Source organism: Bombina bombina, chromosome 2, assembly GCF_027579735.1.
Source record: "Bombina bombina isolate aBomBom1 chromosome 2, aBomBom1.pri, whole genome shotgun sequence".
Lineage (NCBI taxonomy): Eukaryota > Metazoa > Chordata > Amphibia > Anura > Bombinatoridae > Bombina > Bombina bombina.
This window is the reverse complement of record NC_069500.1, coordinates 893,011,140-893,038,478: the sequence shown is the minus strand read 5'-3', so window position 1 is coordinate 893,038,478 and position 27,339 is coordinate 893,011,140. Positions and strand designations below refer to the sequence as shown.

At 37.9% G+C, this 27,339-nt stretch overlaps 1 long non-coding RNA gene across 1 annotated transcript; it reads right to left on the bottom strand.

Moving 5' to 3' along the window:
* Positions 1–556: 556 nt before the first annotated feature.
* LOC128648083 (uncharacterized) lies at positions 557–27,339 on the bottom strand. Its single transcript, XR_008400503.1, has 9 exons — positions 27,273–27,339; positions 23,324–23,451; positions 20,735–20,851; positions 19,934–20,094; positions 18,581–18,751; positions 14,688–14,756; positions 4,078–4,217; positions 2,225–2,331; positions 557–742 (listed from the first exon to the last, which is right to left on the bottom strand). It is a non-coding gene; the product is annotated as an uncharacterized LOC128648083 (long non-coding RNA).

The following is a 27,339-nucleotide window of genomic DNA, read 5'->3' as shown; positions in this document are numbered from 1 at the left end:
CTAGGACAAAGCAGCACAATCTTGTACTACTTTAAAAATAATAAACTCATGATTGAAGAATCTTTTCCAACACCTAACTTTACCTCTTCCTTGCTCTTAACGTAGGCAAAGAGAATGACTAGGTTGGGAGGAAGGTGATATTTAACAGCTTTGCTGTTGTGCTCTTTGCCGCCTCCTGCTGGGCAGGAGTGACATTCCCGATCCGTGGACTCATCGTGTCATTAAAAAGAAAACAAACACTGATGAATAGGCACCTTTATTTAATTTCACCACAGCTTCAATGCTAACCTAAGCACTCACGGCACAATTCCCCCCCCCCCCCCCATGAGATAACATTTCCACCTTAGTCAATAGCTGTGATATTGAAAAACTGAGCTGTGTTGTGGATGGCCGGAGGCATTTAGGTTAGCACTGAAGCTGTGGCGAAATTATTTAAACTGATTGATGGTCACCTTTATTTTATGTGATGGTAAACTCTAGTGTTTCATTAACAGTAGGATTTATCATCTCTTTAATCCATACTCATATCAATAAAAGAACAACTATAAACACAATGTAAGATCAGATCAGTCACAACTTTATTAATACAACAGATATCAGAAACACTTTATTAGCATTTTATTAAATAGTCAGGTTTGTAGTTCAAACAGGAACGCCAAGGACAATCCCTTTCCACGGGTACACCGAGTTATGAGAGCAGCAGTTACACAAAACACGCACACGTACTCCAGCTGGAAAACACCTGCAATATAAAAAAAATAAAAAAAGTGAGAATACAGAACACAATTTCAAGTTCCTCCTACAAACCCTAGAGCATAGCAAACAGTAGAAATGGTGTACACTTTTCTCAACAGGATCCATTTAAATGGGTTATAAATCAGGAAACACCTACAACGGGTAGCAACTTATTCAGCAATATGCATTTTTTTCCTTTTTCCTTGTGTTGTAAACTTGAACATGGTCTTAAAATGTAGCTCTAGGATGCTTGACTTATAAATTAAACATTCATGATTCAGCTACAGGTCAGTATATAATTTAACAACTTTCCAATGTATTTCTATTATCACATTTGCTTTGTTCTTTTGGTATCCTTTGTCGAAGAATGAAGCCAAGTCAGCTGAAAGGATCCCAAGAGTGTGCACGTAAAATACAAAGTCTGTGAAAAGAACTGAAATAAGGGGGGCAGGCTGCAGAGGCTTAGATATAAGGTAATCACAGAGGTAAAAAGAATATTACTAGTGCCGTCCTGCAGCTAGCCACAAGATACCACGAGAACCAAGCAAAATTGATAGAATTAAAATGGGAAAGTTTAAAAAATCATGCTCTATCCAATCCATTTAAGTTAAAAAAATTTACCACTGGCTGTTATGATCCCATGTGCAAGCAAGTACATTGACCATTTACATTAATAAAAAGCTGCCTAGGCTCTGAGATCAGGTCAATCTTGCTTAAGAAGCTAAAACATTTTTGTTTTATCTTAGTAAAAAAAGAAAAGAAAAAAAAATGTAGCTATATTACCCCAGAAAATACTATTTTATGCCCCTCTAAGAGGCAAGATAGATATACACTAGGACTAACAACTGCTTTCCCCATTCCATTAAGGATACAAGTCTATTAAAATTACAGTCATACCGCAGAAAGACACTGCAAGGACAAGTGGACATTACAGGCATAAAATTACATTAATCTGTTAGAATATATAATGTTAAGACTAGTGACCTTGCACCACTGTGCGAGTTAAACACACAGTAGAAGTACTGCTTGGGACCCCCAGAACAGTGCTGGTCCAATTCAGCTGAGATTTCTGCTTGGTACTAGCAGTTTTCTGTGGGTCTTGAGCGGGACAGCATTGTTAGTGTTAAAAATGACATGCTCCAGTGCTGTGTGTTTAGCACCTGCAAAGAGTTAAAGTCGCACAGAGTACTGCTAGTCCCAAGCAGTAGCACAACTCAGATGTTTAACTAGCGCTACCAATTGTGACCAGCACTGCTTTGCTGGTTCGAAGAAGTACTTCTACTCTGTGTTTACAACTTGGGGGTTAAAAACACACAGTAATGCAGGGCCGCTAGTCCTAAAACGTCATGTTCTAACAAATTAGAGCATGCAATTGTTTGACTGTTATCACCAATAATACTAGGATAATATTGCAACAAAAATGATCTACTGTTAAACAGGAAACAGCTTGAATACTATGAATGTATTTTTACAACAATTTAACTCTTACCTGTTTTAACAAAGGAGGCACAGAAACATTTCTTTTGACAATGAACTAGACACTAAGTGTTGGCTGTATGTCAACTTGTGCTGTAGATCTGTTGACTTTAGCATCACCTGCAGATTAGAAAATACATACTATTTAACGTAAGAAACAGGACATTGTGATACGTTTACCTTGCCTATAGTTAATACTGAAATAAATATGAGCATAAAGTCTTAAGGTCTATATTTTAGGCTGTACAATATATATATATATAGGGTTTAAGTGGTTTGTTACATGACCAAATGCTTCAAAACTACGGCCTAACAGTCGCTCCATATCATAATTTCATAAATGCAACAAAAATAAAGAGCATAAGCGAAAGAAGAGAAAGGTAAATCCAGAGGTCTATGTGGAATGGTATAAAAGGATCAGGAATTGGGTTAGCAAAGATTTGGTAATTAAAGGCAGTGACAGAGCAATAATAAATGCAACAGAATAGATTTTACCATGAATGTTAGCTGTGCATTTTCTGGGGAACATGACCTAAGGCTGAGGGGACAAACGTGTAATGTACCACAGTATATAACTAGCCTTGGGTAGCTTTAGCAGGGGCCCTCTGCTTCCACTTCCCAAAGACACAGCTGCTATGAAGACCGTTTACTGTACTTACTGCTAACATATATGGAGAATAGAGATCTTTGATATAGCTTTTATGAAGCAGTCATGTAGGAAAACAAGGGTCCTTAGAGTACTTTAAAAAGGAGCGATATGCTATTTTTTAAGTGGTTATGTATAAAGGTTAATGGAAATAATGTATCATTTTCATTAAAATATTGCTATATTTAGGGATTATTGTATTTTTAACGGCATGCCCAAAGGCTTCAGAGACCATTTACAATCCACCATAGCTTTACAGCTGTACTCATGGGCACTGGGAGCAGGTGCGGACTGCTCCAAGTGTCCACAAAGCACAGCTGCCACCATGACAGAGAGCTCACAGCAACGTCTGCCAATGACCATGATGGGCTTAAAAAGTACTTTAATAGGAGAAAATGCATTAGGCTATTTTTATTTAAGTCAGAAACTTTACTTTGAAAAATAAGGGAAAAGGGAAAATGCTATTATTAGAGGCAATACAATTATTTTATTTTAAAATATCATGCTCATAGGCGTCAAGAGACAATTTACAATCCACCATAGCTTTACAGCTGTATCCATGGGCACAGGGAGCAGGCGCGCACTGCTCCACATGTCCAAAAATACAGCTGCCACCATGTGCAGAGAGCTCACGGTAACGTCTGCCAATGACCATGTTGGGTCTAACAGGAGAGAAGAAAGTAAATTATGCTGTTAAGCAGCCATTGAAAATAGGGAGAAACAAAATGCCATGCTAGAGGCAGTAATTAAATTATTTTAGACTAGTTACATGTCCAGAGGCTTCAGAAACAATTTACTCCCCACCATAGCTTTACAGCTGTAGTCACGGGCACCAGGAGCAGGTGCGGACTGCTCTTAGTGTCCGCAACTACAGCTGCCACCATGTGCAGAGAGCTCATTGCAACGTCTGCCAATGACCATGTTGGGGCTATCGGGAGGGAAGAAAGTAAATTATGCTGTTAAGCAGCCATTGAAAATAGGGAGAAACGAAATGCCATGCTAGAGGCAGTAAATTATTTTAGACTAGTTACATGTCCAGAGGCTTCAGAAACAATTTACTCCCCACCATAGCTTTACAGCTGTAGTCACGGGCACTAGGGGCAGGTGCGGACTGCTCTTAGTGTCCGCAACTACAGCTGCCACCATGTGCAGAGAGCTCACTGCAACGTCTGCCAATGACCATGTAACACCTAACAAACATAGGAATAATCTGTACTTACCTGCAAACTGGCCTCACAACCTTGTGGAAGAAAATTAAGCTGTCATATGCTTGCAGTCCAATAAAACCATTCTGCCATGCCAACACCGGTTCTAACCACTGGAGCCGTTTTTGAGCTGGACAGATATTCCAACAAGCCAGCTAGAAGAGACAAAATAAAATATATAAAAATGCAACCACACTCAACATACTTAAAGGGGCAGTTTACCCGAACATTATCTCCCCTTTAATTTGGAGAATGATCTCTTTTACCTGCTGGAGAGTATTGAATTGTTTTCAAATAACTCATTTACCCTTATTTCGAAATAGCTGATTAAGCCTGTGGTATCCCCACCTATACTGAGTTTTTGGACTTAAAGGGAAAGTAATTTTGGGAACAAAAACCATATAAAAAAAAAATGAACTTGACATTTAAATTTTTTATAAATTAACATCCATTATTTTTTTATTGCATTTTCAAAGTTATTTACCTTTTAAATTTATAAGCTTTCCAGTGCCCTCTGAAATAAACTTTCAAAAGACCAATAAGCAGGGCAGTCGTATGACCTATATGTACACCTGCTAATGCGCAGATTGCCTGGCTTATTGGTCTGCGCTAAGACACTGAGCAGTGCTTGAGAATGCTGGTACACCGGCAATCAATCTGCCTTCTCTGCAAGCTGACATCTCCTAGAAAACCAGTAAGCGTCCTCCATGTCTGCATCTCAGTGAGAGCTGATCTGCCTGCAGTGGGTATTCAATTTCTTTTATGAGACCATATATATATATATATATATATATATATATATATATATATATATATATATATATATATATATATATATATATATATATATATATATATATATATATATATATATATATATATATATATATATATATATATATATATATATATATATATATATATATATATATATATATATATATATATATATATATATACACACATACATACACACACACACACACACATATAATATATATAATATAATATATATACATACACAGATGTTTTAAATGAATAAAAGTATGTGCTGCTGCAGCTGCTCTCACAATAGCAACTCTAAATATTCTCTACCCCTCACAGATTACTTAACCCTTGCTATGCCAGAGCTCTTCAGTTTTGTAGGGTAACCTTACCCTCTCAGTAATGAGTAACACAAAACTGTCAGGTTGGTTAGGATAAGCAAAGGGTTAATAAAACAGAGTGGATTGCACTGCTACTGTATTGGATAGCCAGCTGTGGTCTTTTTGTTTCATGCATGGAAGCTGCCCTCTATATGAGCAGATCTGCCTGTACTAAACTTTGCTTTTCTTAGAACCGAAATCTATCTTAAAAAGAAACTCATACAGTGGTTATAACCCTGACAACAGAAAGGCAAAGCTTGTTGTAGGCAGGTCTGCTCAAATATTACCTTGGAAGGAACACGTTTCTTATTCATGAAGCACATGACTCCACACAGCAGTTTGAATAAAAAAATAAAATAAAATTAAAAAAAATAAGCTATTTTTGTTTAAAGTTAGTCAATCCTAGCGTTGTACAAACGCTACGATTGACTATTAAAACAAATAAAGGGGACTTGTAGAAAGCTCCTTTATTTGTTTCAAATAAAGGCTACAGCAGCCCACGTTTTCACCTCTTAGCCTATAGCAGTGTTGTAAATCCGGCTCCCATGGGCGCCAAGCCGGATTTACCGCATGGCTATTGGCTAAGAGGTAAAAATGTCACCTCTTAGCAAAAAAATTTTTTTAGCCGTGGGCTGCTGTAGCAGCTAAGAACGGCGATCGATTGAAACAAAGAAGCTTTCTACATGAAGTATCTTATACTTCATTAATTAAAGTCCCCTTTATTTGTTTCAATAGTCAATCCTAGCGTTTGTACAACGCTAGGATTGACTTTCACTTTAACAAGCCCCTTACAGTGAGTGTCCCAGACTAACCTCATCAACAAAGCTAAACTGGGAGCTTCCAAGTAAGTTTGTAAAATGTTTTATACTGGATTTTTAGATGAGTATTTGTGCATATTCTTCTTTATAGTAATGTATTAACATGCAGTTATATGAAAATTGGTGTGTACTGCCCCTTTAATAATTTCATATACTTGTAGTTGCTTAATCACAAAATAAAACCTACAAAACAGAATCTTTTATTATGGCTCATTAAAGGGACAGTCTACTCCAGAATTATTATCGTTTAAAAAGGGTAGATAATCCTATTATCAATTACCCAGTTTTGCATAACCAACACTGTTATATTAATAAGCTTTTTACCTCTGTGATTAACTTGTATCTAAGATTCTGAAGACTGCCTCCTTTTATCTCAGATCTTTTGACAGATCAGGCAATAAATGTGCTTATTTTTAAATAACTCCACGGCTGTGTGCACAATGTTATTTATATGAAACACATGAACTAACACCCTCTTGCAGTGGAAAACTGTCAAATACAGACACAAGATAAGAAAGCAGATGTGTGTACACAAAGTGATAACATAAGATACATTTTAACTGCAAGGTCAACCCATTTCAAAACCAGAAATGTAATATACATAAATAAATAATATTTACACAAATAAATAATATATACACAAATAAATAATATATACACAAATAAATAATATATACACAAATAAATAGAAATGTAATATACAGAAATAAATAAATAAGAAGTCATTGGAAATGCATTAAGCGAAAAACAATTTTACTGTATACTGTCCCTTTAAATAGAAAGGTTAAAACAGAAATGTGCATACATGCATTTTAATAGAAGCATTTTCACAATACTAAAACAGCACAAAGCCCTCTGGATGCATTTAACCCTTTCATGACCGGGTCATAATGTCTTCAATCGGAACGTTCTGATGTAGACAAATTGAAATCCTGCGATCGTGCATGTAATCGCAAAATTTCAATTACGGGATCTCCTTAGGGATGCCCCCCAGAGCGCAATCACATCCAGGAAGCGCTGTTGGCTTCAGGATAGCCAAATGGCTATGATGTTCTATTCCATCCAAACGGCGCTAAAGCCCTGCACAGATTGGACGGAATAGAACGCCATAAACGGTGCTAAAAGGTTAGAGTAATTTACTAGGAGGCAACTTTTTTTTTTTAAAATAATAAAAACCTTCCTCGTGCAAGTGTGTAATATACCCATTCATTTAAACTTTGTCTATTTCTATTGGATACTTTCTAGAGACATTTACAGAATGATTTCTTACACTTATCACTTAAAAAAAAATAATCTGCCTTTTGCAAAAGTTTGTTACTAGCCTAATTATGTGATAACACACGAACAAGCTATACAGCCCATTAATTCAGTACAAAGCAGTTTTTTGTTTTTTTTTGTTTTTTAACTACAGACCTGTATCTCATTTACTTAGGAACTTTAATCCACTGAAATCAAGAGTACTTTATCTTATTTGTAATCTGAGCTATAGATCAATCAATATTACACAACTAAAACTTAATAAACATCAAGAAATGCGTGTTTAAATATGTTTCTTTAAATTGTGTGCATATATTTTTTTTAAAAAATGAATGTTAAATGAAACAATACATTTTTATAAATAGAATGCGCCAAATCAATTTGTACTATGTACATGTGTTTATCTATTATGGAGTCTAAAAATCAGAACAAGGTTATTTAAAAATAAGAAGACACTATACATTTTTACAAAAACGCTCCCAGATGGGCTAAATAAATGGATCATCTACAAAATATTTATGCAAAGAAAAATCTAGTGTACAATGTCCCTTTAAAGAGGTAGCTTATGGCATTCATATACAGCTATGAGCTGGTCCCGTAAAGGGACATGAAACCTAATGATTTCATGATTTAGGTAGAACAATTTAAAAAAAAAAAAAACACTATATTTCTATTATCAACTTTTCCTCATTCTCTTGGTTTCATTTGTTGAAGGAGCAGCAATGCACTACTTGTTTGTAACTGAACACATGGGTGAGCCAATGACAATCGACACATCGACCGATCAGCAACTAGAACCTAGGTTCTTTGCTGCTTCTGAGCTTTCCCAGATAAACCTTTCAGCAAAGGATAACAAGAGAATGAAGCAAATAAGTAAATTGGAAAGTTGTTTAAAATTGTATGCTCTGTCTAAATGATGATTGTCTAATTATGACTTTACTGTCCCTTTAAGTGTGTGTGCAAGCACCATGAGTTGGGCCTTTAAAGGTTGTATCTACAAGTGTGCATCTACGTGTGTGCTCTAAGATGTCCCTTTAAGATTGTGGGCCCAATGATCAAATGCCCTCTTGCATGGGGGTCTCTCCTTTGCATATTGGACACTACCCAGAAAGATGAACAGCTCTCAAGCTAAAATTTTCCTTTATAAAATTGAGGGACTCTGCAGTACTGAGAAGATTTCTTAGATAGCCTTGCTAGAGCAGCAAGCTTTAAAAAATTAGGCTCTGATTGTGTGTGCTGCTCAATTAGCGTGAGCTGACCAATCCCTTTAAAGTTTGTGTGCCTGTACTTTAAGGACTCTGTGCACGTGATGGGAGCTCTTCCTTTAAGGCTGTGTGTGATGTGCATGTTTTTGTTCATACTGTGATCTTAAAGGGACATGAAGCCCAAACATTTCCATTCATGATTCACATAACATACAATTTTTAAAAAAAAACGCTTTGTTCTCTGTCTTGGTCCTCTTTGTAGAAAAGCATACCTAGGTAGACTCAGGAGCTGGAAGCTAGCTGCAGATTGGTGGCTACACATATATGCCTCTTGTCGTTGGCTTATCGTTGTGTTCAGCTAGCTCCCAGTAGGGAATTGCTGCTCATTCAACAAAGTGTACCAAGAGAATGAAATACAGCTAATAATGGAAGTCAACTTGAAAGTTGTTTATAATTCTATGCTCTGAATCATTAAATAACATTTTTGGGTTAAGTGTGTGTGAGTGAGTGTGTAGTGATCGGTCTATTTAAAGGCTGTGTGCGTCATGTATGCCTGCACCATACCTTTAAGACAATGTGCACATTGGGTGAGCTGTTCTTTTTTTAAAAAAAAAAAAAAGGTACAGTCTAGTCAAAATTAAACTCATGATTCAGATAGGGTATGCAATTTAAATTTAAAAAACAAACCACTTTCAAATTTACATTTATCATCAAATTTGCTTTGTTCTCTTGGTATAACTTTTTGAAAGCTAAACCTAGGTAAGGCTCAAACTAATTTCGAAACTGTTAAAAACTGACTTATCTCAGTGCATTTTGATAGTTTTCCCACAGTTAAACACTGCTAGTTCATGTGTGTCATATAAATAACATTGCGCTCACTCCCGTGGAGTTGTTTAAGCCCTTGACAACCAGCGTAGTAGTCTGTACGACGATGGTCGTTACGCCCTTAAGGAACAGCGACGTACCCTGTACGTCGCAGTCCTGGGCTTCTCTCTGCCACGATCTCGCTCAAAATAGCGAGATCGCTCTATGTCTGCACGCCCCACAAGTGGGACACTGTAGAAATAGATTTGCATTGTTGCCGAACGTTGGTGAGCAGTGCTGCCAATCGTTGGTGGGTGGGAGGCGGCCCATCGCTGGAGCTGTTCCAGTCCAGCGTGATCTCTTCCGTTAATGAGCGGAAGTGTGCGAGGGGGCGGTGCGTGCCCGCTTCAGATAACAGTAAAGTGATTGTGTGAGAGAAGGTGGGTAAGGGAAGGTGGGAATAAATGTGGGGAATTAAAGGTTGGGAAAGGGATCTGGATGGGCCAAAAATGGAGGGGGGAAAAAAAAGCCATATTTGATTGCAAAGTGGGTACAGGCAGACAACTGCCAGTACCCAAAATGGCAGCAATTAGGTAGAGGGGAGATCAGGGAGGTTGGGGGCTAAGGGGGGACCCAACACAGCAGAATCATTTATAAAAAAATAAGATATAAATAAAAAGTCTTTTATTTTAGTACTGGCAGACATTCTGCCTGTACTTAAGATGGCGGTGACAATTGTGAGGTGGGGGAGAGCAGAGACCTGTTTGAGGGGGATCGGGGAGGGATCAGGGGTGTGATGCATCAGGTGGGAGGCTGATCTCTACACTAAAGCTAAAAGTAACCCTACAGGCTACCTAATTAACCCCTTCACTGCTGGGCATAATACAAGTGTTGTGCGCAGCAGCAAATAGCGGCCTTCTAATTACCAAAAAACAATACCAAAGCCATATATGTCTGCTATTTCTGAACACAGGGAATCCCAGAGAAGCATTTACAACTATTTGTGCCATTTTTTTGCATTTACAACCATTGTGCCATAAGCTGTTTAATAATTTCAGTGAGAAACCTAAAGTTTGTGAAAAAGTGATTTTTTTTTTTTTTTATCGCATTTGGCGGCATTAAATATACCAAAATAGGCCTAGATCAATATTTTGGGTAGTCTACTACACTAAAGCTAAAATTAACCCTACAAGCTACCTAATTAAACCCTTCACTGCTGGGCATAATACAAGTGTGGTAAGCAGCAGCATTTAGCGGCCTTCTAATTACCAAAAAGTAATGCCAAAGCCATAAATGTCTGCTATTTCTGAATGAAGGGGATCCCAGAGAAGCATTTACAACCATTTGTGCCATAATAGCACAAGCCGTTTGTAAATAATTTCAGTGAGAAACCTAAAGTTTGTGAAAAAGGGAACGATTTTTTTTTATTCGATTGCATTTGGCAGTGAAATGGTGGCATGAAATACCAAAATTGGTCTAGATCAATACTTTGATATGCAATGTCAAGGGATATTCAGGGATTCCTGACAGATATCAGTGTTACAATGTAACTATCGCTAATTTTGAGGGGAAAAAAGAGTTTGGAAATAGGAAAGAGCTACTTGTACTTAATTGCCCTATGCAAAAAAAGAACTTGGGTATTTCTAAACTCAGGACAATATTTAGAAACTATTTAGCATGGGTGTTTTTTGGTGGTTGTAAATGTGTAACAGGAGCCGGCAAACCGCAGAAATTGGCAAGGCAAATTGCAGGAATTGGTGATGTTCTCTGAATAGGAACATGAAGATACGCGTCCTTCAGGTCTATCAGTCATAAACTGACCCTCCTGAACCAAGGGTAGAATGGAATGTATAGTCTCCATTTTGAAGGACGGAACCTTGAGAAATTTGTTGACACTTGAGGCCCAATATGGGTCGTATAGTTCCCTCTTTCTTGGGAACCACAAAAAAAAGGTTGGAATCAAATGCTTGAACCTGTTCCGCCACAGGCACTGGGACAATCACTCCCAGAGGAGATAGGTCCTTTTTCACAGTTTAAAGGGACATAATACTCATATGCTATATTACTTGAAAGTGATGCAGCATAACTGTAAAAAGCTGACAGGAAAAATATCACCTGATCATATCTCTGTAAAAAAGGAAGATATTTTACCTGATAGGAAAAATATCACCTGATCATATCTCTGTAAAAAAGGAAGATATTTTACCTCACAATTTCCTCAGCTCACCATACTAAGTTCTATGTAAAATGTTATTTCAGTTACTTCCCAGCTGCAGCTAAAAAAAAAAAATGAATAGGGAATAAAGTCCTTTACAATGGGGTGTGAATACTTTGATGTAACAGATGCTGGCGTCACAGATAAAGGTATTAGCCAGCTTTAGAGCTTTGATCATATCCTGGATCTCCTCTATGGTAGTCTCTTCCGAAATTAGGTCAGACAAGGAGTCACACCAATAAGAAGCTGCACCAGCAACTGTCGCAATACTGGCAATGGGTTGCCATTGCAAACCCTGATGAAGAAACATCTTTAAGTAAGCTTCCAGTTTCTTATCCATAGGGTCCTTAAGAGAGGAGCTATCCTTAAGAGGAATAGTAGTTCTCTTGGCTAGAGAGAATATAGCACCCTCTACCTTAGGCACTGTGCACTACAGGTAATGCACAGAGTCCGCAACAGGAAACTATCTTTTTAAAAAAAAGGAGACAGGGAAAGAGGAATTCCTGGCTTTTCCCATTCCTGAGCTATAAATGTCAACTGAAACTCCAGCAAACCCTGGGAGGGTATATAGTTTCAGCAACAACAGACGCCTACAAAGAGAATTGTTCAAACGGTTCTAAACAACAATACAGAGAACACCCCATGCAACTAGACAAATAGAAACTCCAGCAAACCAAGTTTAGGTAAACAGTTTCTATAACCAAGTTATACCAACAACTGAAACTCCTGCAAACCAAGTTTAGGTAAACAGTTTCAGCAAATGGAACCAAGTTATACCAACAACTGAAACTCCTGCAAACCCAGTATAGGTAAACAGTTTCAGCATCTTTACCATCAAGTATTTGTTATCCTCATCTACAATCTTGATCTACAAGTTTTAAAGCATTTTAGTCAAAATCACAGCGGAATATATTATCTTATTCACATAAAGGCTTGTCTGTTCCAACCAATCAGACACCTTGGAAATGTTTCATGCAAACTGAGTAATTACTTTTCCACTTAAAGTCACATCAAAAGATACATGCAAATCATCAGATTAACATTTATTTCCACGATAATTATTTTTGTTCTTATCAAATGCTTTGAATACTATAGTATGAATGTAATGTCATTTTAACTTTAAGAAATTTTAACTTTACTATTTTCCTCAAGGTAATAGAGCTCTTTACCACTAACTTAATCAAGTCAGAACTTATAATCCAGTCAAATATTGTGTTTTTTATTGCAACAATTAAATATTGTTTTTTTAACCTCTTGTAGTCATACCTTCATTATTTTTCACCTATTTGTTCACCCATTTCATAGTGCAATATATATTGCAGAAAAATAAAAAATTAATACGAGAAACTCATCTATAGGTCACGATTACACACATATATATGTATTGAAATACACACAGCTCCCCTCACCTGTTTTTTACCCCATTCCTGAGCTATAATGTCAGTCATGTGGTCTGGAATAGGAAAACCCTCCACAGATGAAGGTTTGATGTCAAAAACTGTAAAGTTTATTAGACCTCTTAGCAGTCTCAGCGACAGTAAAGTTGGAGTCATCCAAAGTAGCTAGGACCTCCTTCAAAAGTAAACAGAGGTGCTCAAGCTTAAATCTAAAATGAACCTCCTCTGAATCTGCTGCACTAGCAACTGCAGTTTCAGAATCGGAGATCTCGCCCTCAGAAGCCACTGAGGAATGATGATCCTCAAATAACTGAGACAGACTGACTAACGCAGCCTTGGCAGAATCAGAACTCTTAGAATTGGATAAGTTCTTAGATTTCCTCTTTTTCTTACCAGCAATAGGTAAGGCAGATATGACTACAGAAACCGCAGAAGTTAGTTGTGCAGCAAAATCTCCTGGTAAATATACACCCCCAGGAACAGGTTAAGAGGAAACGCAAAGCCCTGCATGTAAAACCGCTAAAGCTTGAGACGTTTGAGGAGAAAGCTGAGGCATGACATGGTCAACATTATCCTGAGAGACTGATGGCTGAGAGGGAATCTTTATTTTAGACAGTGTTATATTTAAACACGTGGAGCAAAACTGCACAGGAGGAATAATCTGAGCCTCCAAGCAATATAAACATTTGCCAAAAAAGACAACTCAAGGGTTTTATCTGAGTCCAACTTACTAGACAAAGTTCCCAACAGTAATGAAGACCAATAAAAATATAATAAGAACTACCATATATGTTTATAAAATCTCCTAGATATCTATAATAAACCTCCAGGAAATAGTAGAATCTTAATTTGGACTTCTAGTCCTAAGAAAAAAAATAAGGTACCGCTATACCTCAGATCCACTTGGGAAACTTACCACCCCCCTGGTGACCAGGAACCCACTTGTAAAACTAAAGAAGCGATCTCTTCAACCTCGCACAGACATTTGAGCAAATGCTCTCCCAGCCGGCAGTGAAGAGAAGCCGAAACAGAAGAGCGGAGAGGGATCATGTGATCACAATAGGGAAAAAACTGCTGCGCAACATTCAGAGTACAAACTGACAAACTAGAAAGCGCACAATTTCCCTAATGAAAAGGTGCAACTAATCTTCACACAGTGAAAACGCTACACAAAAATTTTTTTGGTCCCTCTAATAATCAAACTCACAGAACACTATTAGGGCAATAAATCCATAAGCCCAATTAAAACCTCTCAAGGCAGCCTCATACACAGGGGATAAAACCATTAACCCCTTGAGCTCCTAAGCATTTGTGCCCTGCAGAGCTCCCCAAATGATACCCCAATAATTGAAGGAGAAATTTGTCTCATTAAAATTGTCCACAAAGGATTAACCCTCTTAAGTGCTGGCGCCTTCCAACTCTAGAAGACAATATCACTTACCTGTGGATCCAGCTGCAGGGCAGGAACAGCTTCTCAGGTGTGAGATTCAGCCTACTTCTGACAGGGACCTGTAGAAAAAGAAAAACCAAACCTGGTTTTCTATAGAGGGGTAGCATTTTATTTAGTCCTTTAAATACGACAAAATCCCTAAAAAAGTAGAATGGTAGAACCATCAGTATCTACACCACTACATTATGTTCCAATGCTAACACAATACACTGAACATACAAAATAAGTCACTGATGTGGTCACTGTGTTGACCATTTTAAAGAAAATGTGCAAACATTGACATTCATTTTAATTACTACAACTTGCATATGGTACCCTGTAAGCTCATTCTTACCTGGCCTGATGTCACAAGTTCCCATCAAGGAATAGTTGCATGAAGGCGTTGGATCAAGTTATCGGCAATCTAGAAAATAAAGAGGTAAAAACCCTTAGCGTAAGAAGCCAGACAACTTGATGCTTTAGGCGCATCAAATGTACAGTGTACAAAGTTAAAGTTGCCTTTCCTATATCTGCATTAAAAAAACACCAACATGAAAAATAAACAAAATGTCTTTATATTTGAACAATAGATTTAGCAGTTGAACAAAAAGCAATTGGAAAATATACATAAATACTATACAAATGCACATACATATGCACATAGATACACATCTACATACACATGCCCACACAGCTGCACATGCCCACACATATGCCCATGGCCGCGCCCACACATATGCCCATGGCCACACCCACACATATGCCCATGGCCACACCCACACATATGCCCATGGCCACACCCATACATATGCCCATGACAACGTGCACAGAAGCCCATGAACACATATATGACCATGCCCATGCACACACATATGACCATGCCCACGCGCACACATATGACCATGCCCACGCGCACACACACATGACCATGCCCTCGCACACACATGACCATACCCATACATATGCCCATGACCGCGCCCACACATATGCCCATGACATCGTGCACAGATGCCCATGACCACATATATGACCATGCCCACGCGCCTACATATGACCATGCCCACGTGCCCACACATGACCACACATTCCCGCACCCACACATATGCACACGCTCACGCCCACACATATGCACATGCGCACAGATATGCCCATGCCCACACATATGACCGCGACCGTGCCCACACATATGACTACAACCGTGCACACAAATGACCATGCACACACCTCACATATTTAAAGCAATAATTAACTGTACAAGTCCTTTCCACAGTTGAAAAGCTTGACTTGCAAAACTAAAACCAAGTAAAATTCATGTAGCAGATGAAATATATTTCAGAGATGGCACAGAAAATAAAATGGAGGCACCATTGACTACCTACCCTTGCTAAGAATTCATGACACATCCTATCAGCTCATCATATAAGGGAAAAGTGTGCCAAAAGGCAACTTCCCTAACTATACATGGCCATAGGAAAACTTTCCACGGCTGTATAAGAAGTTTTGCAAAACAAGAATGAAGTGAAAAATGAAGGGACCATTTAACTTTTGGTGACTACCTACCCAATTGCTAAGAATTCACAACACATGCTATCAGCTCATCACAGAAGGGAAAAGTGTGCCAAAGGCAATTTCCCTAACTATGCATGGCCAAAAGAACCGATTGCACTCTGCTTCCACTTCCCATGATCACAGAATGTGGAAACAGCCGCACTCTGCTCCCACAGCCTGTAAACACAGTTGGCAGTCACAGAATGAAATGTTTACCTTCTGACCATGTTGAGAAGACATTTCCCTAACTATTTCCCTTAGGCTCAGAGAGATAGCACATGAAGTAAACATTAACACTGGGTCAGCGATCAAGCCATAAAAGGCATGAGCACCGGGCAAAGAAAATGCCTGATAGATCTAATTGAAAGTCTGTTTGCTGATGCAAAAACAAACTGAAGTATTTTCAGATGAGCTGATGTAGCTGATCCATCAAGGTCGCGCTTCCGTTACAAACTGTAAAAAAATTATTTATTCGAAGCAATGAAGAACTGTAGGAATCCTTTCCACAGTTGTATATGCAGACAAGCAAAACAAGAATTAAGTGAAAAGTGATTGAATATACAGACAAATGGAGGGGGAAATAGAGGAGCCATACAACTTTTGGTGACTACCTACCCAATTGCCAAGAATTCACAACACATGCTATGACATCATCACATAAGGGAATTGTGCCAAAGGCAATTTCCCTAACTATGCATGGCCAAAAGAACCGATTGCACTCTGCTTCCACTTCCCATGACCACAGAATGTAGGAACAGCCGCACTCTGCTCCCACAGCCTGTAAACACAGTTGGCAGTCACAGAATGAAATGTTTACCTTCTGACCATGTTGAGAAGACATTTCCCTAACTATTTCCCTTAGGCTCAGAGAGATAGCACATGAAGTAAACATTAACACTGGGTCAGCGCTCAAGCCATAAAAGGCATGAGCACCGGGCAAAGAAAATGCCTGATAGATCTAATTGAAAGTCCGTTTGCTGATGCAAACACAAACTGAAGTCTTTTCAGATGAGCTGATTTAGCTGATCCATCAAGGTCGGGCTTCCGTTACATGCGGAAGACCCAAAAACCGAAAATAATTCTTTATTTCAAGCAATGAAGAACTGTAGGAATCATTTCCACAGTTGTATATGCAGACGTGCAAAACAAGAATAAAGTGAAAACTGATGGAATATACAGACAAATGGAGGGGGAAAAAGAGGGGCCATACAACTTTTGGTGACTACCTACCCAATTGCTAAGAACTCACAACACATGCTATCAGCTCATCACAGAAGGAAAAAGTGTGCCAAAGGCAACTTCCTAACTATGCATGGCCAAAGGAACCGATTGCACTCTGCTTCCGCTTCCCATGAGCACAGAATGTAGGAACAGCTGCAGTCTGCTCCCACAGCCTGTAAACACAGTTGGCAGTCACAGAATGAAATGTTTACCTTCTGACCATGTTGAGAAGACATTTCCCTAACTATTTCCCTTAGGCTCAGAGAGATAGCACATGAAGTAAACATTAACACTGGGTCAGCGCTCAAGCCATAAAAAGGCATGAGCACCGGGCAAAGAAAATGCCTGATAGATCTAATTGAAAGTCTGTTTGCTGATGCAAACACAAACTGAAGTCTTTTCAGATAAGATGATGTAGCTGATCCATCAAGGTCGGGCTTCCGTTACATGCGGAAGACCCAAAAACGGAAAATAATTCTTTCTTTCAAGCAATGATGAACTGTAGGAATCATTTCCACAGTTGTATATGCAGACGTGCAAAACAAGAATAAAGTGAAAACTGATGGAATATACAGACAAATGGAGGGGACATAAAACTTTTGGCAACTACCTACCCAATGGCTAAGAATTCACAACACATGCTATGACATCATCACATAAGGGAATTGTGCCAAAGGCAATTTCCCTAACTATGCATGGCCAAAAGAACCGATTGCACTCTGCTTCCACTTCCCATGACCACAGAATGTGGGAACAGCCGCACTCTGCTCCCACAGCCTGTAAACACAGTTGGCAGTCACAGAATGAAATGTTTACCTTCTGACCATGTTGAGAAGACATTTCCCTAACTATTTCCCTTAGGCTCAGAGAGATAGCACATGAAGTAAACATTAACACTGGGTCAGCGCTCAAGCCATAAAAGGCATGAGCACCGGGCAAAGAAAATGCCTGATAGATCTAATTGAAAGTCTGTTTGCTATGCAAACACAAACCGAAGGATTTCAAGATGTTTCATCAAGGTCTCATGTCGTCTGTAGCAGGATTGTCAGATTCAAGCAGCAAATCAGAACAAGAGGTAGAAGAATTGATCAATCAGGACATGTTCACAACATTGAAGCAGAACATATAGGAAACAGAATCATAAGAATACTGTAAGTAGCGCTCACCTGAGAGACCCGATGCACAGACAAGTAACTGGCGCTATGGAGAGTGGGCGGGGACACACCCCCTTACTTCGGCCAATGATCTGGCTGCTACAGTAGGCAGAACTGCCAAACACGCCCCAAACACCAAGTGTTTGAAAACATCCAAAGATATGTAGCGCTCAGTGAAAGGCACGAAAAAGTCCAAAACTTATGTGAGATGCAGAAAATCCAAAGGCAAGGACTTGTAAAATATAAAATCCAAACTTTATTTCAAGCGTTTAAACGACATATAAAACATATAGGAAAGGCAACAGTAACTCCAGTCTGTCCTTACCTGTAAGTCGTCCCGATAAGCTTGTAGTCTTCCGCTTCTACACAAACTTTGTACAACATATCATACACCACACAGTGTTATTGTATTGAGAAGGCATCATCTAGTGACAGCACCAGCTGAGGTGAAGTGAGCTCTTTTCACAATATGGCCTCTCTCCTCTCATCGTAAAATCTGTTGAGAAAAAAAACAAAAACAAAGCCTTTAGGTTTGTAGAGCAGTTACCAATATCATGAAATCTAAACCTACAAATTCTTTACACTAGTTCCCTTTCTACAGTCAGCAATCATCTTCTTATAAAAGGGCATTTATCTTAATATAGACAATTAAAAGGGACATAAGTCAGAATTAAACTTTCCTGGTTCAGATAGAGCATGCAATTTTAGGACACTTTACAGTTTACTTCTATAACCAAATTTACTTTCATTTTTATGCTATCCTTTATTGAAACGCATAACTAGGTAGGCTCAGGAGCAGCAGTGCACTACTGTTGGCTAGGAGGTAATTGGTGGATTCACACGTTTGCATCTTGTCATTGGTTCACCAGATGTGCTCAGTTATCGCCCAGTAGTGCATTGCTCCTCTGGAGCAGTGTTAATGTTTAACCCATTTGCAAAGGTAAGCACATCGCTACAAACAATAGTATAATAAAATGCCCTAGACACAATAGAGCATTTTCTTAATGCACTTTTAGGATTCTTTAAGCATTTAATTGCAAAAGTTGTGCAAATCAAACATGAAAAATTCAGCACCTAAAATATTGATCTGTGGTCTTATGCATTAGGAAGTTGCCCATTGCTGGCTTAGGGTAGAGGAGGGAGAGAGGTTAGAAACCTTTAAGTATATTAAGGGACTTAATAAAGTTGAGGCTAAAAGGTATTTTTCATCAAAACAAGGTGTCATGAGTTCAAGGATAGCAGGTTCCGAAGTAATTTACAGAAAGGGGAGAGGATTTATGGAAAAACCTTACATCAGTGGTGCCCTATAACAAAAAATCCAAAGAACATGCAAACATTGAGTATTTCTAAACTCAGGACAAAATTTAGAAACTATTTAGTATGGGTGTTTTTTTGGTGGTTGTAGATGTGCAACAGATTTTGGGGGTCAAAGTGAGAATAAGTGGGGGGGTTTTCATCATATTTTATATTTTTTTATAGTAAATTATAAGATATGATAAAAATAATTACATCTTTATGGTATATAAATATGTGTGGGTACAGTAAATGAGTAAGAAGACAATTACAGCTAAACACAAACACCGCAGAAAAGTAAAAACAGCCCTCAAAACAGTAATTTATTACAAAACTGAATCTTATATATGGGAAAGGCAACTGTAGCCCCAGTCTGTGTCCTTACCTGTGAACGCTCCTCAAACTTGTAGCCTGGATGTGAGGTTTTTGTAAATATGCTACACATCATCTCATCTGCCAGTAGCAGTCTAGTTATTGCATAAAGTATCTTCCACAGGCAGAGTTGAGACCTTTTATGCATCATGGCCTCTCTTCACATTGCTAGATCTGTTGAGAGAAAACAAAGCTTCAGTTCTTGCAACACATAAGTAGCATTAAAAGTAATAAAAAACATCTGTTTGCAGTGGACAGATTATTATAAAGTAAGCACTAAAAGGCAATGACCAACAAAGAAAAGGGACAGATATGTGTGCTTTAAGCATGCAAGCTTCACTGCTTTCTAAACTTCAGAACATTATAATCATCCATGTACAGATTATTAGACTTGGATTAACAACTGCTTGTCCTGTTCCTTTAAGGATTACAATTATAATTAAAAGTACAGTTATAACATAAAAAGGGTACTGCAAGGACAAGTGGAAAACATAAAAGGGCCATTAGTGTTAAATTTACATGCTAATTTGTTATAAACATGTCACTTTAAGACTAGCGACCCTGCACTACTGCAAGTCCCAAGCAGAAACTGTCGCTGATCACAACACAGCCGCATAACTAGCGCTGCTGATCAGGAGCAGCACTGATCGCAGATCTCGAGCAGTACTCTGTTTAACCCCTTTGTGGCTTAAACACTCAGTAATGCAGGGTCACTACTCTTAAATTCCATGTTCTAACAAATCACAGCATGCCACTTTTTGACTATGATGGCAAATTATACTATGATGTCTGCAACAAAGTTATCTACTTGTACCTGTTCTAACCTCACAAGACAGGAGGCGCAGAAACATTTCTTTGGACTACGTACTAGGCAGTACGTTTTGTGGCTCTATGTAAACCGTTGCTGTAGATCTGTTAACTTTAGCATCACCTGCAGATTAAAAAAACAAAAATTTAACAACAATGTCCCGATTCTTACATTTAGTAATTTACCTTGACTATAATTAACATTCAAGTAAAAAAATGCAGACATAAAACACTTATAAAAATGAAGCAGACTGGACAGTATAGCTATATTTAGTTATAGGGTTTAATTGGCTAGTTGCATGAACAAAAAATGCGTCAAAGTTACAGCCTAACACAATCGCTCAATATCTTAATTTCATAAGTAGAACAAAAATAACCTAATGAGAAGGGTTGGGTTAGTACATATAGTAGTAGTGCTACAGAATAGTGTTTACCATGAATGTTAGCTGTGCATGGTCTGGGTTGGCTTGCATGGGGCATATGATGGGGAGCATGACCTAAAGCGGGGGTAGGCTTGGGTAGCTTCAGCAGGAGCCCACTGCTTCCACTTCCAAGCAGTAAGCAATTTGTTGTGCACTTATTATTGGTTTTAATACTGTCCCTAGTCCCTGACACCTGAAGCCGAGGGAGCTGCTATCGGCCAGGAAACAGGGAGGTTAGGTGTACAGTTTTAGTGTGGGTACTTTATCAAGGATTTTCCTTGTTTTTACTTTGATTTCTATTAAAAATTCAATTTTTTAACTTTTACATATTTATTGATGAGTGCTACATAAACCCTATACCTTTTGGTTCCCTTACCAAACCCCCAGTGTACAGAATAGTGTTTACCATGAATGTTAGCTGTGCATGGTCTGGGTTGAGCTTGCATGGGGCATATGATGGGGAGCAGGACCTAAAGCGGGGGTAGCCTTGGGTAGCTTCCATTTCCCAAAAACCCAGCTGCTATGAAGACCGTTTACTGTACCTACGGCTTATGACCATTTATGGAGAATAGAGATCTTTACAAGAGAGAGTTACTTGGATATAGCTTGTGTGAGGGCAGCCATGTAGGAAAACAAGGGGAGGGTCCGTAAAGTACTAGGGATACCTATGCCATTTTGGACACAGTCACATAGAAATTTAAATGGAAATAATGTATACTTTTCATTAAAATCTGGTATATTAAGTGTTCATTATATCCAAACTGCATGTTTAAAGGATTCAGAGACAATGCTGGGTGGAAAGAGTACTTTATATAAAATAACAATGCATTTTTCTACTATTAGACTATAAAGTAAGACATTTTGATTTGAAAAATAAGGGAAAGGGGAAAATTAAAATGCCATTTTAGAGGCAAGAAATTATTTTATTTTAAAAAATGTCATGTTCAGAGGCTTCAGAGACCGTTTACAATCCCCAATAGCTTTACAGCTGTCCCCATGGGCACAGGGAGCAGGCGCGCACTGCTCCACATGTCCATAAAAAAAGCTGTCACCATGTGCAGATTGTTCGCGGTAACGTCTGCCGGTGACCATGCTGGGACTAACGGGACTTAGAAAAACAGTAGAAAATTATGCTGTTAAACAGTCTTTGATAGGGGAAATTAAAATGTCATGTTAGAGGCAGCAATTATTTTAGACTAGTTACATGCTCAGAGGCTTCAGAGACCATTTACAATCCACCATAGCTTTACAGCTTTACCCACGGGCACAGGGAGCAGGTGCGGACTACTCCACATGTCCATAAAAAAAGCTGCCACCATGTGCAGAGAGCTCACGGTAACGTCTGCCAGTGACCATGTTGGGACTAACGGGACTTTGAAAAAAAGAAGTAAATGGGACAGTTTACCTGCTGGAGTGTTTTTTTGAGTAAAGTGGATCCTTGGGTACAAATTAAATTGTTTACAGGTATTTCCATTACCCTTATATTGGCATTTGAAATAGTTTATTTAGCCTGTGATATCCCCACACACCCTGAAAGTTTTTGGCCTCAAGGCCAAGCTGTGTTATCACAGCCAGTAGAAGAAATTACACTCCCAGTGGGGTATAGAAGAGATAAGGTAATAAAATTTTAATTTTCCATTGTTTTCTCCAAGTATTGGTGATTGGTTTATGGACAGATATAGGATAAAGAAGCATGTATATTTACACAATGTGATAAAGTAATGAGATCTGATTATACCTTGAAGCTCAACCCAGTTTATTAGGTTGTGGCTTCAAAACACAAAATCAGCTAATTCATATACACAAATAAGCCTAAAAAACAAATCTCATACATTTTATACTCTGCAGCTAGTAAAAAAAAAAGTAATTAGCAACACATTAAGGGAAAAACTATTTTATAGTGTACTGTCCCTATAAGTAGCCTTTGATAGGGGAAATTAAAATGCTATGTTAGCAGTTGTAATAAATTATTTTAGACTAGTTACATGCTCAGAGGCTTCAGAGACCATTTACAATCCACCATAGCTTTACAGCTTTACCCACGGGCACAGGGAGCAGGTGCGGACTGCTCCACATGTCCATAAAAAAAGCTGCCACCATGTGCAGAGAGCTCACGGTAACGTCTGCCAGTGACCATGCAACACCTAATAAACCTATTAATAACCTGTACTTACCTGCAAACTGGCCTCAAAACCTTGTGGAAAAACATGAAGTTGCCATATGCTTGCAGTTGCCACAAAACCATTCTGCCACCACCTCTTTCTAACCACTGGAGCCATTTTGTGCAGGGCAGATATTCCAGCTAGAAGAGACAAAACAGACTTAGTGCAATTAGAACTGTAGCCTAGCAGAGGTGGTCTGGATATAGCAACAGTATAAAAAGGATTAAGAATGTGAGAAACCACTCTTTAGCCGGTGTTATTAATTAAAAATAGGAAAGTGAATGTAGCTCGCTCCCGCTCTGATCTGGTAGCGAGAGCGAGCTACAATCACCTCTATGGCACGATCGGGCGCGCTGTGACTAAACAGCCTGAATGTGAAGCGCTTTTGAGCAACAAGACACGGTCAGTAGAACCTTGAGCGGAGTCCAACTTTGAAATAAAAAATCTGCAAATGCTTTAGTTTTACAACGCTGCACTACGTGCAGAATTATATAACATTACTTTGTATGTTCACTGTCCTTTTAAAGGTGCAGTAAAGTAAAAATTAAACTTGCATGATGTAAATAGAGCCAGCAATTTTAAACAACTTTCCAATTAATTTCTGTTACCAAATTGGCCTTGTTCTCTTGGTATCTTTTATTGAAGAGTAAGACTAGGTAGGCTCAGGAGTGAGCAGATCTTTAGTACTCTATGTCAGCATTATTTGTAGCTTTGTTATACAATGTCGCAAAACACTGCTGCTATAGAGTACTAAAGACAAAAGCACACTCCTGAGCTCTTATGAGCCTACCTAGTTTTGCTCTTCAATAAAAGATACCAAAAGAACAAAGCAAACTTGATAACAGAAGTACATTGGAAAATTGTTTAAAATTTGGAAGCTCTGAGCCATGATAGTTTAATTTTGACTTTACTGTCCCTTTAAATAAATAGAAAGGTAAAACAAAAATATGCAAAACATGCTTAAACAGTATGAACTTACTGGATGGATTTAAAGTGATGTGAAACCCCAAATTTTTTTACCATGATAGGAGCATGCAAATTTAAACAACTTTCGGTTTTACTTTTATTAATTTTTCTTCATTCTATTGGTATCTAAATGTAAAGCAGGGATGTACACGTCATTTTACAGGTGTGTTTTGATTAAATTGGTTTTATCCAGTAGGGGTGAAGTACACCCTTTTTAAGTTTCACATGTAAGCTTATACCCTTATCAGTAGTGAGTACGGCGCTCAGCGGAAACGCGTATACTGTGTTTTTCTCTCAGTGTACCTTGTCCCTCCATGGACTTTTACTTGTTGACCGAATCAAGGCTAAGTTTTATACAGCGGCTGCTTCCAGTTTCTTTTTGGTTCTATGTAAGCTTAGGAGCCAGTCCAGTTCTGAAGCACTATGTGGCAGCAGTTTTGTAAGAATGTTATCCATTTACAAGAGCACTAGATAGCAGCACTATATCCTGCCATGTAGAGCTCCAGATGCCTGAATCAGTAAATACATGTTTAGGGGTTAATATTGCTTTAAATATAGTGTAATTTACTAGCAGGCTATCTATATATATCTATATATATATATATATATATATATATATATATATATATATATATATATATATATCTATATCTATCTATATATACACATACATACACACACAGATATATATATATATATATATATATACACACACACACACACATAACACACATATACATACATACATATATATATATATATATATATATATATACACACACACACTTAAAGGGACAGTATACACTCATTTCCATATAACTGCATGCAATAGACACTACTATAAAGAATAAGATGCACAGATACTGATATAAAAATCCAGTATAAAACTGTTTTAAAACTTAGAAGCTTTCAGTTTAGCTCTGTTGAAAAGGTAGCTGGAAAGCCCACTGCAAGTGGCAAATAAGACACTCCCCCCCTCCACCTTCTTTTGCATATGAAAAGACCCTTTACACAAACAGGAGCAAGCTGGAGAAGGTAGCTGACGGTATTCAAATAAAACTTTGGGGCTTGGTTAGGAGTCTGAAAATCAGATGTTATTTAAAAATAAAACTATACATTTAAAAAATAAAAAAAAAAAAAACTTTATGGGCTATATAAATAGATAATCTACAAAACATTTATGCAAAGAAAAAATGAGTATAATGTCCCTTTAATACAACCATTTATTTTAACTTTGGCTATTTCTATTGGATAATTCTAGAGACTTTTATAGACAGATTTCTTACACTAAAAAAAAGTTTACACTTTAACAGAAGAAGAAAAAAAAAAAAAAAAAAAAAAAAAAAGATTAAAGGGACATTCCAGCCAAAATTCCCTATGGATACATTTCAGTTTTGAAAAGAAGCAAGTTTTGTAACATACATGTATTAGCAAAAATGTTTCTAATAAAAGCTATAGCGGTTTCAAGTGTATTTAAAGGGAAATTATACACTAATTTTTTCTTTGCATAAATGTTTTGTAGATCTATTTATAAAGCCCATAATTTTTTATTTTTTTTTAAATGTATAATTTTGCTTATTTTTAAACAACATTGCTCTGATTTTCAGACTCCTAACCAAGCCCCAAAGTTTTATTTGAATACCGTCAGCTACCTACTCCAGCTTGCTCCTGTTTGTGTAAAGGGTCTTTTCATATGCAAAAGAAGGGAGAGGGGGGAGTGTCTTATTTGCCACTTGCAGTGGGCTTTCCAACTACCTTTTCAACAGAGCTAAACTGAAAGCTTCTAAGTTTTAAAACAGTTTTATACTGGATTTTTATATCAGTATCTGTGCATCTTATCCTTTATAGCAGTGTTTTTCAACCAGTGTGCCGTGGCACACTAGTGTGCCGTGAGAGATCCTCAGGTGTGCCACGGCAGACTGACAACAGTGTGACATAGTTTTTAAACTTTGCTTGTTTTTTACTCCCAGTGCAGGGGTAGTTTGTAGGAGGCATGGCATAACAGCACAATACATACAGTATGTGTGTATGTGTATATATATATGCTGTATTAGGCTACAATGTGTGATTTTTTTTTAATTTTGGGATGGTGGTGTGCCACAGGATTTTTTAATGTAAAAAAGTGTGCCACGGCAAAAAAGGGTTAAAAATCACTGCTTTATAGTAGTGTCTATTACATGCAGTTATATAAAAATGAGTGTATACTGTCCCTTTAAGTAAGCACAGTGCACCAGCATTTTAAATACAGCACAGGTGCTTGTACCATCTGGTTATGACTCACTTTGCTAATTGCTAACACAATACAAGCTCCGTGTTCTGAGCAGCTGCATTATTTAAAATGCTGGTGCACTGACAATATCTAGCTATGCTTCACATGCACGTGCAGAGTAAAATGCTAACACTAAAACAGTGATCACTTTTACTAGAAGCATTTTTGCCAATACTGTACTTGTATATTGTAAATGTTTCTATTCTAAGATGTAATTTATCTATGTGCATTTCAATTTTGGCAGGAATATCCCTTTAATAAAAGCTGCCTTTTCAAACAGCTGCAATTCTAGCCTAATTATCTTATCACACACAATACACAGTCCATTAACTTAGTACAATGCATTTTTTTTAACCACAAAGCAGTAGCCCATTTACTTAAAAATGAATCACTAAAATCAAAATGATTTTCCTTTATTTGTAATCTCATTATATATCCAGTCAATACTGTGCAACTCAAAGAAACTTCAAGAAATCTTTTGTAAAAGTGTAAGCACAAATGCATAGCGTTTAACACATTTTACTGTAGACAATGCCTTTATGTTTCTGCAGTGTAAGTTAAACACTTTTCTAGGGCACAAACTATAAGGCATAACAAACAGGCAAGAATTTAACACTTTTACACATAAATCTGCAGGGAAGTTTGTTTTAACTTCTGAATAAATTATGCAAAACACATTAACATCATGTGCCACATTGTAGCAAAGTATTGCATTGCAAAACTCACCTGCTGCTGTATCTTCTCATTCAAATTTTGGCGCAATTTCTGCCTTCCGCTTCCTGTAGCTTCTGCA